The sequence below is a fragment of the Falco cherrug genome, chromosome 3, assembly GCF_023634085.1.
Source record: "Falco cherrug isolate bFalChe1 chromosome 3, bFalChe1.pri, whole genome shotgun sequence".
NCBI classification, from domain to species: Eukaryota; Metazoa; Chordata; class Aves; order Falconiformes; family Falconidae; genus Falco; species Falco cherrug.
This window is the reverse complement of record NC_073699.1, coordinates 48,686,795-48,703,549: the sequence shown is the minus strand read 5'-3', so window position 1 is coordinate 48,703,549 and position 16,755 is coordinate 48,686,795.

Here is a 16,755-nt window from a genome sequence, read left to right as displayed (position 1 = left end):
GATTCTGGCTAAGCTGATGTTTGGTCTAGCTTAGTCCCAGAGTTCTTAAGTTCAAAGATTTTTTCTTAACAAAGATGAAAATCTTGTTTTTGCCATCCTGGTACAGGATAGTAACACCTAAAACAGGTATTGTATCTATAAGATCCAACTCAGTCATGGTATTTTATCATGATGACTTAAAGCAATCACTCTTTCCTCCACCCCCCAGTTTTGATGCTTACAGATGACCCAAGAGGTTTGTTTTATTCTATCCACGTACCCAGTGTCTCTGCTGCTGAAGAATTTCTAAAAGCTACATGTCAAGGTGGAGCTGTCTAAGAGATACCTTCTACCACAAATTGTTAGGGTGAGCTCTTTGAAACATGACACATTAGCAGCAGCCTTTCAGAGTAACACTCCATTAAAGCAGCACTTTCTGCATAATGTCTGTTCTGTACGTGTCTCCTCTGTCCCTTTGCTAAAGCACACTCTGCAGTGTTTCATGTCATCATTGCTCATTGTGGTAAATTTCTTTAGTAGATTGTATGTACTTCAGCGTTGGACCTTATCTTTTTAAATGCCACAAAGATGTCATGAATATCTTATGTGCTTCAATAACAACATAGTTATCAGGAGTATAAAAATTAATAGGAAATAGTGTCACTGAAAAGACCAAAGACAATGCAACAACGTAAGAAAATACTTTCCTCCCACAACTTCTTTACCTACCACCTGCAGCTGAAAACAGCAAGTCTGTGGTACAGATTTTTTTCCCCAGTGATTTACATTTGCCAAGCAGTAAAAATGTTGTACTTCTAACTGAATATGCAGGCCCACTCATCTTAAAAATAGTTCTGCTTTGAGTTTGTCTTTTTGTTCCTATGGCAGCTCTCTCTTACAAAGCAGTATCCTCAGTGTGAGTCTGCTTTGGTCGCATTCTAAAATGAGTATCTACTGTATGTCTTTGTTAGCCTCTTCAGTCAAACGTCCTATTGTTACATAGTGATCTAGGTCCCCAAATTCATAAGGTACATTTTGACAAATTCTAGTAGAAAAGCCAGTGTAATATGTTCAACATTATATTTGCACTTTATTCTAAAATATATTTTGACATCAGGTCTCTGCAGGAAAGTGCTGAGGGCTTTGCTCAAACAATGTACTTCACTGTTCAAATCAGGTACGTAAATCTATTTTAAATGTCAAAATTTAGAGGAAGGAAAGGTTGAAGCAAGAACTAAGAGCTAAAAAAGGATAATTTTACAAAGCTTTAGAAATGAAATGTGTTTTCTCATTCTGATCAGCTTAAGTTACAATCATTTTCTAAAGAATACTTTTATCAATTTGTACAGGGAAGAAGGAATGTTGTAAGACCATAGTTGAGAGCTGATACATTAGACAACTTGTGCTAAGTTTGATACTAGCTGAAGGTGTTCAACGTTGCATGTGATCTGCCTGTCTAAACTTTAGGCTTTGATCTTGTTAATCACTTAAGTGTTTGCCTTCCTTTAATTTTGATTAGGCTACAAACGCAAAGCTACCAGATATTTAAGTACTTTATTTCACTGGGTCTTTCTGTCAGATACATTTATAATGTGTTATAACAGAAGTTGAGCTGTTCAGAGGGTAGGAGCTCATGTCAACATTGGGCATAGTTTTACCTGTTTTGGTCATTACATTTATTCTACATTTATTACCATGTTGGCTAAGAGGACTGAATAGGATTAGTTTGAGGATAAAACCCCAGGTAACTGAAGCTGAAGCAGAGCTAGATGGATGTGATACTGGTGAGCAGGTTGCCCATGATGCAGTCTTCCTTGGGTGAAAGATACACATTCATAACCTACCCTATCTGTGTAGCTGAGGACTTCTTCTGTATTCCTTACAGATTCTAGATTTCTTCTGTCTTGGTGGACTGTGATCTGAATCTGATCTGCCTGTAGCCATGTGATAAAGCTAGACATGGTTGCTTAGGAAAGTGGCATGGAGTCCCTTGGAGACCTCCTCAGCAGCACCGTGTATTGTAAACATGCCAGCTTGCCTTCTGCTGGTTTCCCATAGAATTTTGAATCAGGTTATCTAAAAGACACTTGATAGCCTGGACTTAGACCATCTTAAAAATAGATTAAAGCAATAACATCCTTTATCTGCAAAAAGGAACTCTCTAAACAAAGACTAGAATTATTCTAGAAATAATTTTTTTTTAGACAGCTCATGAGCTGTCTAAAAAAAAATTATTTCTAGCATAATTTCACCTTTCTCACTTTCCGTCTTGCTGAGGGCAAGGTTTTAGTAGGAAAGGCACCATTTTTCACAGGGAGAAGCCTTGGTTTTCCGGTTCAGAATTTACCAACATTTTTTAATGTTGTATGTAAAACAAAAGCCTGTTTTAAAGCTTGCCATAAAGAAAGAGCCTGTATTGTGCATACTTCTGTTTTTGGGAAGAGGAAGACAGCATGTGACACAGGAAAATCAAAGTATTCATTGCAATACTGGGGAATGTACATACACTATCATGACAAGTGCAGTTTCATACCTTTGATATAATGGACAAATATTCACATAACAGTTACATTTTGGACTGAAGGAAATCTAAGGGCTTTTGATCAATCTTGACTATCTTACTCAGACACAGCAAATTCCAGTTTTTTTGTAATAACCAGTTTAAAATTTAATGGAAAGGTTTCGTCTGTGTAATTTTTTTGCACCTAAAATGACTGTTAGTGTTGCACTTCTGTAGAAATCCCAGAGCATTAGATTTACTTTATTACATCCTTCGCTTGATGAATGAGAAATGCAAAGTGTATTTTCCAGCTTCACTTCTAAGTAGACATAAGGTTTTGTTTGAAGCAAGTCTTATCTGCTAACAGGTGAACTTTAGACAAACCAAAATATATTTTGTAGTTTAGGTTGTGACATTAAACTGTTGGCCTTGCTACCATGGCAAAATGTAATGAAATAAGACTGTGACAGTTTCATAACAAGAAAGGGTGCCCAGTAAGCCAGATGGCTTACCTGTGTTCAGATAAATCCGTCACCAGGTTTTTTTGAAGCTGCATGACACATGGCAGCTTAGATGATGCATACTCTTTGCTTTCCAGTTAGTCTTTCCAAAACTAACACAACCAGGATTTGAATGTTCATTAGCTTTGTTGTGTGAGCTGCTTAGACATCAGTTTTTTAAAGGCAAGACTGCAGTTAATTCAGGGAGAAATGAGAATTGAATTGTTATGAGAGATGCCTGCACATTGTTTAATAATGGCATCAAAATAACAAGGGTAGGGGGAAAATAGTTAACTAATTTATTTGGATTTAGACACAGCTTTTGTTGTCACAGGTTTGCTGATGTTCTCAAACTGACCTTAATTTCCAGCAGCTGTTATACAAATTAATATCTCATGACAAAGCCTATTGCTGTCTTTCTTTTGCAGGGTTATAGATTTGTGAGTGATTGCATGTTAGATATCTAATGCTCTTAGTTGATGATTTTGTGTGCTAAAACTCCCAGGCAATAAAACTCAAAACAAATGCTGCCACCATTTGTACCTTAGTTTACTTGCTGTGTGATTATGGATTATGAAGAATTTTAGAAAGGATTGTTTGGACTTCTGGAAATGGGCTAGTCATTAAATAAGTTTCTTTCTCTTATATGCCAACATCCATGTTAAAAATCTTTGCATTCAAATCCTCTGTCCAGTATCACCCTGTGGAAAGATGCTGTCAACACGTAACTCCAACAGCAATGGAGAAGAATCATCTCTCCTCCTCCCATTCCTAAGGCAGCTCCCACTCTTTGGCTCTTTCTGCGGCCCTGACACCTTGACCCTCATCTGATACATTTGCACCAGAAAAGGACATGTGAAAATGTGATTCCACCTCTAGGCTGTTACCTGGACACAGATGAACAAGTGAATGCCTTAAAACAGAGATCTTTGCTGTGCTGGTGTGATTAATTAATATTTCCCCCCTCCCAGGTACATTCAGCAATAAAACTGCACCTGTTGTCTTGCCAAGAACTTTTATTTTCTGTAGCCTAATAGGAGGTAAAAAACCTGGGAACAAAGTTTACTCTGTTTACTCTGCTAAAGTAGGTATTTTGTATGCGAAATATGTATTTCAAATCTAAAGGTAGAAGGAAAAAAGTAAAAGGAAAAACAATTCCTGGTACAATAAAGATATGGACATCCTGGTATGAGTCCAACAAAGGGTCACAAAGATGATTAAGGGATTGGAGCAACTGACATGCAAAGATAGGCTGAGAGAGCTGGGATTGTTTAGTCTCGAGAAGAAAAAAATCAGGGGGATATTGTCGGTGCATGTGGATAGCTGATAGGAGGGGAATGAAGAAAATGGAGCCAGACTCTTCTCAGTGGTATCTAGTGAAACAAGAGGCAATGGCCGCAAACTGAAATGCAGGAAATTCCGCTGGAACAGAAGAAAAAACTTCTTTACTGTAAGGGTGGTGAAACACTGGCACAGGTTGCTCAGAGGCTGTGGTGTCCCATCCTTGAAAATACTCAAAAGCTTCCTGGACATGGTTCCACGCAACCTGCTCTAAGTCACCCTGCTCTGAGCAGTGTGTTGGACTAGGCAATCCAACACCAGCTGCTCTATGTTTCCAAGCCAAAACCCTTACAAACTATATCTTAACGGTCTGTCTATAATGATCTGAAGGGACATTAATATCTGCTTGTTTGTATGTCTCAAGAGGTGCTTGTAACAAATTAACGTTTGGTGGACAGACAATTTAGTCTGAGTATTAAAGGACTAACTGGCATTTGCTTTCTTTATTGTAAAAGAGGACAATATTCTTTATTCCATACATATAATTCAGTGCATTTGACTGTATCCTCTACCCTAATCTTTCATCTATTTTGGAGCAATGAAAGACTGTAGCTGCCTTCAGAATGCAAGAATTTGCACAGCGATCATGGTTGAGAAAGGGGTCTGCACTGGGACCTTGAGTGATAGAGAACTTGAGTATTTCCAGAAGCTTGTGGGATCTGTGTTTGTGCTATGATGTTCACATGTGGAATCATTAATATATTTGCGGTTTACAATAGGAATTTCTAAAGTTGTTATCTAAAGTTTAACTATCAACTTAGTCTGAACACATGCAAAAAGTGTATTTTTCTTCCTTGTTTGCCTGGCTCAAAAACCACTATGTTCATTCATGCGAAATAAGTAAATAGTTGCTTGCATTTATATGTAGTTAAAGATTAATGCTATGAATCACTTTTGAAAATTGAGCTGCCGTTCTAGGTTTGTATCATAGATGTATTAATTCTCTTGAAGCTAACATTCCTTTACAGATCAAGTCAGAATGAAAACCGTATAAAAAATGTTGAAGTCTGCAAGTGAATATGCTGGGAAGTGATTTATCTCAGCAGGGAGGGAGTTAATCTTCTTCCAGTTTTTGTCTGAAAATTGATGGGTTTGTTTCATAGATAAGTCTCTGGCATCAAAGGCGAACTGAAATGAGGCACCGCAAAAGGCTTATGGATGGGGAAAATATTAGTACTAGCACAGAAGCAAATTTTGTCATCAGTTATAAATATCTTACTTGATGAAGTTAAGTGATATGAATAATTTTATATGACATTTCAAAAGTACCCCTTTACAGATGTTTCATCAGTCTGATATTAAAAATCTGAGCAAATGCAGAATCACAAATGACTGTGAAATAAGACATCAGATTTATATGTTTTGACATGTGTCTTTGCCAGAGGTGGGGCTGAGATAGAAAATATGCCTGAGCATCCACAACCTAGTACATTTTGCAACAGAATGTGACCCAGAAATATTATAAACTTTATGCTTTAACAAATCAGTCTCATCCTTAGACATTAATGAAGAGCTCTTGGAAGCACTAGGCCAAATTCACCATTGGTATAATTTAGTTTGCTCAAATCTCTCCTTTTAATAAAGAAACAGCAGAAGATTGGAGAAGAAACCTAATGGGCTTCTTTTCCTTATACAGATTTTGCATCAGAATTCCTTTTTGCTGAAAAGAGTTCACTTTAGCCTTGCCTGCCTAGAATGGACAGGGTTGATCCCTCATGTCACAGATCTCTTAGGTGTCTTTTCTGTCCCTGTGAGGCAGCTTGTTTTGATATATTCCTTTCTTTTGTGAATAATTAATTATGCTACAGGGGCTTCTTCTTTGTGATACTAATAACAAGACAAAATACAGGAAATGCAATGCTACTACTTCATTACAAACTTTGGTACAAATACTTTTTCTCTGTGTCTGTTGACCTTACACTAGGATTCTGAGTAGAATTTGTTCTTATTGCACATGTTCTTAAAGCAAATGTAGTGGCTAAATTTGATTCTTAGATGGATACATATTTGTTACACAGTGACTTCATGTGAACTTAAACTCAATTTTCTTTAAATAGAAAAAGTTGCCTTTTTAAATTGAAATGTATTGGCTAATTACTGACATTGTTGTGAAAAGAAGATTGAAGCTGTGACTTGACATGTATTTTGTCTGCATAAAAGAGACATTACTGCTTGCTGGTGTAAAAATATTAATCTGCCTTTCAGCTTTTGTAAAAATACTTTTAATACTGAGTAATGTTGGCTTTCTTTTGAGCTTCTCTTACTATAACTATGCACTTTCAAAGTTACGTTTTAGTTTTTCATGCATCAGTAATATTGAATTGCTTGTAGACATTCACTGAATGGCATGGTTATAATATCACAGAAAGATCCAGTTGATTTTCTGCTGGCACAATTTACTACAAATCCCTGGGCAGTAGGATGGTAACACCATCCTATGTCAGCTGGCATGTGGCAATCTCCCAGTTACTGTTTTTATATTTTAGTTTTAGATGTCATGAAAAACCACATTTACTTTTTAAGATGTGGTCATGATGTGGATTGTCCTGTTAAATTCTAGACATGGCCTTTTACATCATGCAAGCATTTTTGAGATTTCAGGATTTTTTCCTCATTTTCAGTGAAGCCAGGGTTGAAATCTCGAAAGAGGGAAAAAGGGAAATTGGGAACCACCCAAGAAGATAAAGGTCTAATCAGTTTGAAATATTTCATTTAAATGATTTGATACATTATTTTGATGAAGATCTTTTCTTATTTCATCATTTTAAACATATGGCAAGTTCCTAAAATAAAAGTGTCTTCAAACCAAAGAACTGAAATTTCATTTAGAAAATACCAGAATAAGATATGTGACAGCTTCATTTTTTTTTTTTTTTTTTTAGCATGTCAAGTCCTGAAATGCACTGAACAATGTATTTCCAAACAGTTTCACTTTAGACAACTTTGAGCTCCAATTATGTGGCCTAAGGTTATAAACCCTTGGTCACACTATCAGCTCCATTTACTTGAATGGGATTACTCAGCCAAAGGACACAGTTTGAGTCAGTTTGCAGACTGGTTGTCTGAAATCCACCAATATCAAGGGAAATATCGCTATGACTAAAGACTTACAGAGTGAGAATTTTAGCTTTGAGTCCTTTGTAGATAACAAAGGCAAAAAGTATTTTCAGCCTCATTTGCCTCTTATCTACATCTGCTGCTACTAGGCATTGAGTGTAAAAAATGAATATTTATGAAGCAGTAATTCTTATGAAACACCTTGATTTTCAGCTAGATAAATTGCACAAGCAAGGAGCTACAGTTTCTGAATTCCAGAATATCTGTTTCTCTGAGCTGCAGTGAGTTAGGCTCAGCTAAAGACCAAACACCCACCCAGCCACTCACCACTCCCTCCTCAGGGGGCAGGGGCAGAAAATAGGATGAGAAAGCTTATGGGTTAGAGATAAAGCCAGAGAAATTGATACCAATTAATGTTGTGGGTAAAACAGTTGTGACTTGGGGAAAATGGATTTAATTTATTGCCAATGAAAATAGATTCAGGTGGTGAGAAACAAGACACAGTAAGACAACACCTTTCCTCTCCCTCCTCCAGGCTCAGCTTCACTCGGGCACTCTGGACTCTTCCATGCACCCCCTGAAGCAGTGCAGCAAGGGAGGGAGGGGTACAGTCAGTCCATAACAGATCCCCTCAGCCTCTTCTTCCATCTGATATTTCTCCTCTGTTCCAATGTGAGTCTTTCCATGAGCTGCAATCTTACAGGAAAAAAGTCTGCTCCAACATGAGGTCTCTGGAGGCCACAGGCCAAATCTCTGCTCCGCTGTGGGCTCTTCCAGGGATTGCAGAGGGCCTCTGCTCCAGCACCTGGAGCACCTCCCCCTCCTCCCCCTCATTCTCTTCTTATCTTGGTGCTCACACTACCACTTCTCTTCCCTCCTCCCCACCCGCCCAGCATCTTTGCCCATTCTTAAATATGTTATTACAGATGTGCCATACATGGCTTGATGGGCTCAGCTGTGTCCTGTGGTGGGTCTGCTGGAGCCGGCTGGAATCAGCTCTGTCCTGCACAGAGCAACCTCAGCTTTCTCCCACTCCTCCCTGTATCCCCCCACCTACTGAAACCTTGACACTGACACCCAATGCACGAGCTTGTCTGTCTGCAATCTTGACAACTGTGCTTTTAAAAAATAAAGCAGGGAATATACCATAAAAGACAGCGTAGTCTAAGGCTATTGTGGAAGTAACAAATCTTTGAACTTGACCGCATATAAAGGCCCTTCCATTATTTAGCAACATATATTTATTTATTTATTCGGAGTACATATATATGTATAAACCATATAGTTCCTTTAAAAGAACAGCTTTTATTATTAACTATTAAATGCTTTTTGAGAGAAGATCAATTATGACTCATCATTATCCCTCCCATAATCCCATTCTTCAGCTTTGAGATTTACACTTCTGTTCTCACTTAAAGTGATCACTAAAACATTTATTTTGTGGTATGTCTTACATATTTGCACAGTGTATGTAATGTGATTGGGAGCACATGCAACACAATGAATTATTGAAGATAGATAAAAGATAAAATGTATCAGTTCAACAAAGCTCTGATGTATTTAAAATTAGGAAAATGCACAACTGCACTGGGGAAGGGTAAATAACAGTGGTATAACTTCAAGCAGAATGATAGGAATTAAGGGCCAGAGGGCATGGATGACAGAGATTAGGAAAGTTTTAAAATTGAACTGTGACTCCATTTGAAAAGGGAGGGAGAAAAAAATCTCCCTTTTTTCTTCCAAAGAGATACCCAAAATTTCCCACTTGATCTTCAAAGTTAATACATATTAACCAAAAAATAGGCTGACCTTTCAGACCCTCAGTTTTCAGATAAGTAAGAGGAATAAACCCTAGGATCTGGCTAGCATACAAATACCATCGCTACAGGTATTTCTGACTACTGCATGTAGCATGCAGATCTGTATTTGTGCTGACATTTATGCTAAACTGATGTGTATTTGTTCTTCTGAGTAAGAAAGGACTTATGCACATATTTAATTAATTTGCTAAATTGACAATATACTTAATGACATCTTCATTTCTTTAATGTAAATTTTGTGGTGTTGCAATAAGATCTAAATTTAGTTATTGCCAGGATATTCAGCACGAACAAATATACATCTATTAGTGAACATATTTCCCTTTTTTAATGGATATACTAATTCTCTCTCTCTCTCTCCATATATGTATATATTTATAAAAATGTTAAATAAAGTAAAATACACTTAAATGGTTTGTGATACAGCAGATTGTGAGAATGTAGGAGAATGATTGTGAGTAATTTTAAAAGCAGTATATAGGCAATGCTTGGGAAAGGCTACAATGACAAACTTCAGATGACTATGAGAAGGTCTGTGTAGCTGAGCTACATTCATGACAGCTTGGTCTCCCAGAGAAAACAAGGAATCCATCATGAGGCTCACCTGAAAACAGTCTAAAAATTAGCTGGATTCTGCTCTAAGGAATAATTGTGATGTGACTAAAAGGTGCATCAGTCTCAGGAATAATGGTTTTCACTTCTAACTTGCAGGAATATACTTCCAGTTGTAACTTTTTGTGCCAGGATATGTGTGCATGTATGCATGTATGTGTGAGCAGGCATGTGTGGAAGGGTCTTGGGTATGGTTCTTTCTTAGCACATTAGTTTGCCAAGCTGGTGGAAATGGTTCTCACCAATAAAAACCAGCCTATTTTGAATCAGCTGCTTTTGTAAAGTACAAACATGTTGCTATTTATTAGTACTGCCTTGTCTTATCTTCTTCCCTCTGCAGCTATTTTTCTGTTGCAAATAAGTTTGTGGTTATTTATTGCAGTATAAACAAATCCACGTATCTTAGAAATTATCTCTCAATTTAAATATTTACTTTGAGAAAAGTCTATGAAAATTTGCAATTTAAGGAGTATCAATGGCAATAAAATGAAAGAAATATCTAAATGAAAATTTGCTTTTTAGGCCTGAAATGGGGCCACACAAAAATTACTTTTCACTCCCATTCCCTACAGTGTTTCTGAAGGGAGATAGAAGTTAAGGTTTAGTATCCAGAACACATTCTGAGGAAATCCTATTATATTTTCTTTTTCTCTGTAGCTCAAAAAAGCAAAAGTTTGAGGTTGTATATCTTACAAAAATGATGCAACGAATACAATATCCTGTGATAACATCATAAGTGGATGTATGACGTGGCATAACACATCCTGTGTTTTTCAAGGAGCAAGTCTAATTCTCAGAAGCAAAAATAAACCTAAAATAACATTAAACCAAAAAGGCAGTCTAATTGCTTTGAGACAGTTTGCGTGACCAGATTACAGTATGCCACTTCTTTTTAGATCAGTCTCTTCTAAGTAAACAGACACCCTTCAGCAACTGAGTATTTCCCTGCGGCGGTCTGCTAAGAAAAACATGAGAGGAGATCTATCCAACATCACTCTTTCCTTTAGCTGTTCTCTGTGATTTATTTGCAGTCCCAGGGATTGCTTATCTGCTGAGATAGAGCAGCAGAGCCTGCATGCTTGCCCGCTTGTTCTGTGCGGTGGGTCTGTTGTTATGTCACAGCTCCTGAGAGACTGCTGTGGATTGACCTTGGCTGGTGACCTTATCAGAGGTGATTTTGTAAATACTGGTTTATTTCAGTAACATTCAAATAAATTTGTGCAAGTTGCTTTTTTCTTAGCACATTCAGTGTGAAAGCCACGAGGGTTATGGTTCCAAGTAAAGGTTGCTCCGGAAGGACTTTTGCATTTCTGCATTACTTTTTCATTCTCTGTGGCCTGATTCTGTCTTCTCTGTCTCTGAAGACAGAGATGACTGTGCCTGCAAAAGGAGTTTGCTGCTCTTCAGAAGAAAAGTGTAACCAACTAAATGTGCCTTTAGAGTCTTATGGAAGCATGGTCAATATTGATTATAAAGTATACCTTCTTTGTCAGTACAATGCAAGCCTGTATGTCATCATTGTCACAAGGTTCCGATGTGTTCATCTGAATATATCTCTCCAAATTAGACAATATATCTCCCCAAATTAGACAATGTTAGATCTATATGAGAATACTACTTTCCTTCATTATGGTCTGAAAATCTGAGTTGGTGTTTGAAATTGTCAAGATTTTAAGGGATAACGACCTAAAAAATGAACTCATTAAAAATTGTTTTTAAATTATAACATCAGTTAAAAATGTTATTGTTCAATATTCAGTATAGTGAAGGTAAAAGCATGAATGCATTTCACAAAATAGCACAATATAATGCAGCTGAACCCTGAAGGGGAACGGAGCACCTGAGCATATCTACTTTCCAGGTGCAGTCACATTCCCCAGGCACTTTACAGCAACTACGAGCTAGATACTTGGTACAGGTGTTGCTGATGCAGCACGACAGACTTTCTCATCTGGTAAGTAAAGCAGAAAGAGTAGAAATACATTTGGGTAATTTGCTGTATGAGGTAAGAGGAGCATGGGTGATTGCAGAGCTGAAGTGAGATGAATAGAATGTGCAAAAAAAAATGTGAAAAAAAAAAGAGTATATATTTTCAAAATCTAAAATAAGTAAAAGTACAAATTTAATATTTCAATATTATGGAAAGCAATAACTTTTCAGTTGGTTCAAAATTAATTGTAGATTTTAATTTTTTTTCTTAGTTTATGATTTTTATGAGATTTTGGATCCCTGACAAAAATTTATAAAGGGAAATGTCAAAAACTAATAGTTGATGAGAGAGAAAAGGAGTTTTTTTATTTGTCTGAAGTGAAGGGTGCTGTAATGGAGCAGCAGAAGCAGAAACATAAAACTGTATTGACAGTATTTCCATCACTGACCTCTCCATAGTTTTTAATGGTAGGCGATACGTTGTTAACTCATCTGCTCTTTCTTGACTTTGTGATGATATTTCACTGGAGAACGACCACAAGGATCACTCTGGAGATCAGTCTGATCAAGTGGGGAAATGAACAGATTCTTTCCATTACAAATTGTATGTATGGGACTGTATCTGTCTCAAGCACAAGGTAAATTATTTGTCTAAAAGAACTTAAGAGATAGAAAAAAATATTACTGGGTTGTTTATTCTGTAGCTGTGCCAACGTATTCCTTCCTTAAAAAAAAATATATATTTAATACTTTATCTAGTTTAATTTCAGTGCCTCACATAATGAAGTTTTAAAGTACTTTTCTTATTTCTTTACTGATAGAACTTCTTGAAGACAGCAGCGATACTTTTTACCATTCTGTCTGTGGTCATGTATTTAACTCACAGACTTCCTACTTACAAATATTTTTATTACTTTTGGTAATTTAATTCTAACATGATTAAAAATAAACAACATCAATACCAAAATATTTTAATTAAATAAAAATAAACACATAATTTTACTATCAAAAGTTTAATTAAAATGAAGTAGTACAACTTTATGTATTTTTAATTTTTAATCATTATTACTGTGTGTGGAAAATTTTATGTTGACAACATCTGAGGCTTCATTTACATAAAGGGAAAGATTGATAGATAGAAATTTGTTGGTGATAACACCTGATATGCTTTCATTATTTTTGAAGGAGGTAGACGTTGCCTTTCTGTTTTTTACTGAGCATATGCCCAAAAGTCTTTATCCATCTAATGTCACTTTTTAGTACTATTTGAGATTAGAAGCTAGCACTATGCCAAAAATACAATGCAGAAATACGGGCTGGATGTCTTCATAGAAAAAAAATTATTGTATCTAATTGCTCAAAATTCAATATATATATATATATATGAAGTCAGGCCTTTTGCAAAATACTGGCCTGCATGTGAGGGAATTTAGAGGAATCAAAATCGAATGAAAAGGAAACAACACAACAGGCCTGGGAATATACAATCAAGACATTGGAAATGACAATTTAATCCAAAGGATAGAAAAGTAACTGAAGATATCTGAGTAGAGTTTGCGTGTGTGTGTGTCTATATGCATCTATATATCCTTGGATATAAACATACATATGTAGAAATATCTACTTATAACATTTGTATATAAGTGTAAGGGAGAATAAATGCAGAAGGGAGAAAATGAAGTATTCTGGAGGGCTACAGTAATAGAAGTGGTGACTGTCTTCAGTGTGGGAATCCTGGGCTGATTTTAGGAACATGCCTTCAGGTCCATTTTTAACATCTAGTACTGTAAGTATGTCAGTCAGATATAATTCATTAGTACCTGTATTTTCTTAGATCTTCTTGCCTGCACCTACAGTTAACAAAACTAAGTAAGCTAGACTTGTACTGCAGATTCAGGCACAGTGGTACAAGACTGGAGGTGGTTGGCTTGTTTCCTCCAGGCATCCTCATGTCTGGGTTAGACATCTTGGCTCCTGCATCCTGAGCAGATACAGAACCTTTATATTGGGGTCCATATTTGATACAATTTCCATGTCTGTCAAAGAAATGGTTATCTAACCCCCAGCTTAAAGTTAAGTTTGTCTCGCCAAAGTGGTAGGAGAGCTCTTTACTAGCCAGAGGAATGGAAGACAGCAACAGCTTGCTGCCTGGGCTGTAAGAGGGGGACGGTCAGATTCCTTCAGGCAAGATGGGCAAAGCAATGATGAGCTGTGTGTTGCATTAAGGCTAAGACATTAAGTAGCTTAGCTTAGTGTTGTCAGAGCTGGAATGGTTGTACACGTGCCCAGCAAGAAAGCTGTACCATTAGCAATTTAGGAGCCTCAGGAGCTGGGGCACCTGCAGGAGTAGGCAGCAGTAGCCTGAAGATGTAAATTTTGATCAAAAACTTTAAAGTATTTGTAGGAGGCAAAACTGTACAATATGTCTAAGCTGTATCTTTTTCCTTTCTTGGCCTCAATTTATGAACTCACTCTCTCTAAGAACAGCCTCTGAACTCCCTCAAGGAAATAACACCAGATCCCAGCAAAGGATTCTATGTCCTAAAGGAGGAACAAAAATGTCTGTCCCTCATGGTCACTTATGCTGCTGGAGCTTCATCAGGTTTCTTTAGCTTATGCTGCACAATGTCTCTATGAAATAGGAAACCTGGCAAGGTACCTTGCACAAAATTTCACATAGACAAACTGGGGCACAGAGGTTTAAATTTCAAGCTAAGCTGATAACAGCTTGACCAGGGAACTCACGTGCTGCCTGCTTAATCTTTTTCTTTGACTATGCTCTTTGGGAGATGCAAAGATTTATAGTTAGAAATGAACAGATTAGTAAGAAATACAAGGAAGTTAAAAAAGTGTAACAAAATAATGTGTGGCAGCCCTAGTTGTCTTAATGAGTGAACTTTTCAATAAAACATTAAGGTCCATACTTTTTTTTTTGTAACCAATATAGCTGACCCTTCTTTTCGGCTAGTATATCTTACAAAACAGAGGGAAGTATAGCTGCTTAAATACACCTGAGGCAATAAAATTGGGAAACCTAACCTGAGAATGACTATGCACTTAGCTCTGAGGTAAACTCTGCACTCCAGAATGAAATTCTAACCCACTTGAAGATGATGGGTCGATTTGTACTTCTGCCAGGCCAGAAATATCCCATAGGAAGCTGTCTTCTGAACACAAACAGAAACTCAGATTTGAGTTAAATTTAGTGGTGGTCAAAAGCCAGAACAGCTCAAACAGGGGTTTTGCAGTCCATCTGACCAGCCAGGCAGAGCTCTCTTAAAAACAGGGCTCTAGTTTTGTTTTGTTTTCCTCACCAGAGGCATACTTTTTCTTTTTTCTCGTTCTGCGTCCCCAGCTGTTGGTTATCAAATCTATGTTGGAGAATTTAATGAATAAAAGTCTGTGGGGATTAACTTGATAAGAAGTTCATGTATATCAATCACTAAAATTCTCATGTAATGCAATGGCTCAAAATCTTATCAGTAGTAACATGTTAATAGTGGCACATTTTTTGGAAGGCTTTACTGGAAAGGATGTAAACAGGCTGGGCACACTGCAAAGAACTTGACCCAGGCCCCTGCTTCTAATGTGATAATTTCCTTTTTAGCTTGATAGCAGTTTCCTAGTTCCATACCTTACTGAGCCGCCCGATTAAAAAAAAAAAAAAAAAAAAAGCAGAGGTATAAGAGGTTGAAGGGGCTTGGAAGTATAAGGCACATTATCAGGATTTTCTTGGGGCATGAGGTCAACAGTAATAGTTTAACTTGTGTAGCAACTACCCATTTTAGAGAAGTGACTCACGCCTGAATGATAAAAATACTGAAGTGTTAACTGCTGTTCCGTATGGCTCTGACTTATACAAAGAGTGTCATTCAAGGGACATAGGATTGCCAGGCAGGGGGGGCCACATCACACATGGTTCTGACCCTGCTCTTACTCAGGATAATGCTGCAGAAAAGGCTGCTTATGTTTCTTAAACTGGGATGCTGGTTATCTGCTAAGGAAAAAAGAATATATCAGCAAACATGATAATGTAATTGCTAGCATATTTTGTCTGTCTTATGCATCATTTTCCTGGATATGATGCTGGTCTTGAGAAACACTGAAGGCTTGTAGAATGAGGTGGAAAGTATTGGGTTATATTTAGCTACTTGTAGCATTTAATCAGTTCAGTTACTAAAGCAAAGTCCATAGAAAAGGAGGAGTAATTAATCAAAATCAGAAAGAGTAATGATAAAAATTTTTTTTACAGTTATTTTGATGCTGTACTTTTCTGGGCTGATACAAAGAATTTTGGAGTCAGTCAGAAACTTTCTCTTGACTTTGAAAACTTCCACTTGAGCTTCGATTCAGCCCAGGGACTACAGGCCAAGTATTTGCTTAGGGTGCGTGACCTAGGCCTTTTGCTGTACAGAATGGTGTTGCAGGCTAACTGCAGGCATGGGACCTTCAACTGGCCATCTCTATGCTGCTGTCTTCCTAGAGGACACCCTTTGGAATCAAAAGGAAAACTGCCACTGATGCCTGCGGTCATTAGAGTAGATCCTTTGTCCTTAGCTGTCACTGCGTTCACAAAGAGCCAAATGTGAGCTTTTCTTTTTTCAATGAGAGACAAGAACTGAAGTCAGTGGCTGCCTCACAGTGGTATGGTTATAATTTCAGTTATTGACCAGTCAAGAACACTTACAAAAAAGTAGGACCAAGAAGGAAATCAAGTACAGGTTAAATCTAATGTTTAGTATCAGAACTGAAAACTGAAGATGTTCTGGAGATAAACAGGCATGTAATTTAAAAGTGAGAATGACAGCAACCCAAAAAACTGTAATCCAACTTGCAACTACAATTTTAATCACTGATACATTTTCTCATGTGGCCTGAATTTGCTTTCCTAAGTTTTCTGGACTGATTTATATTCCCCAATTTTTCTTTGCAAATAGTTTATATAAAAAGAACAATTGTTTTGCAAATATTAAGGTTAAATCCTTATCACATCATTTTAGTAGTTCCATGGATGCCA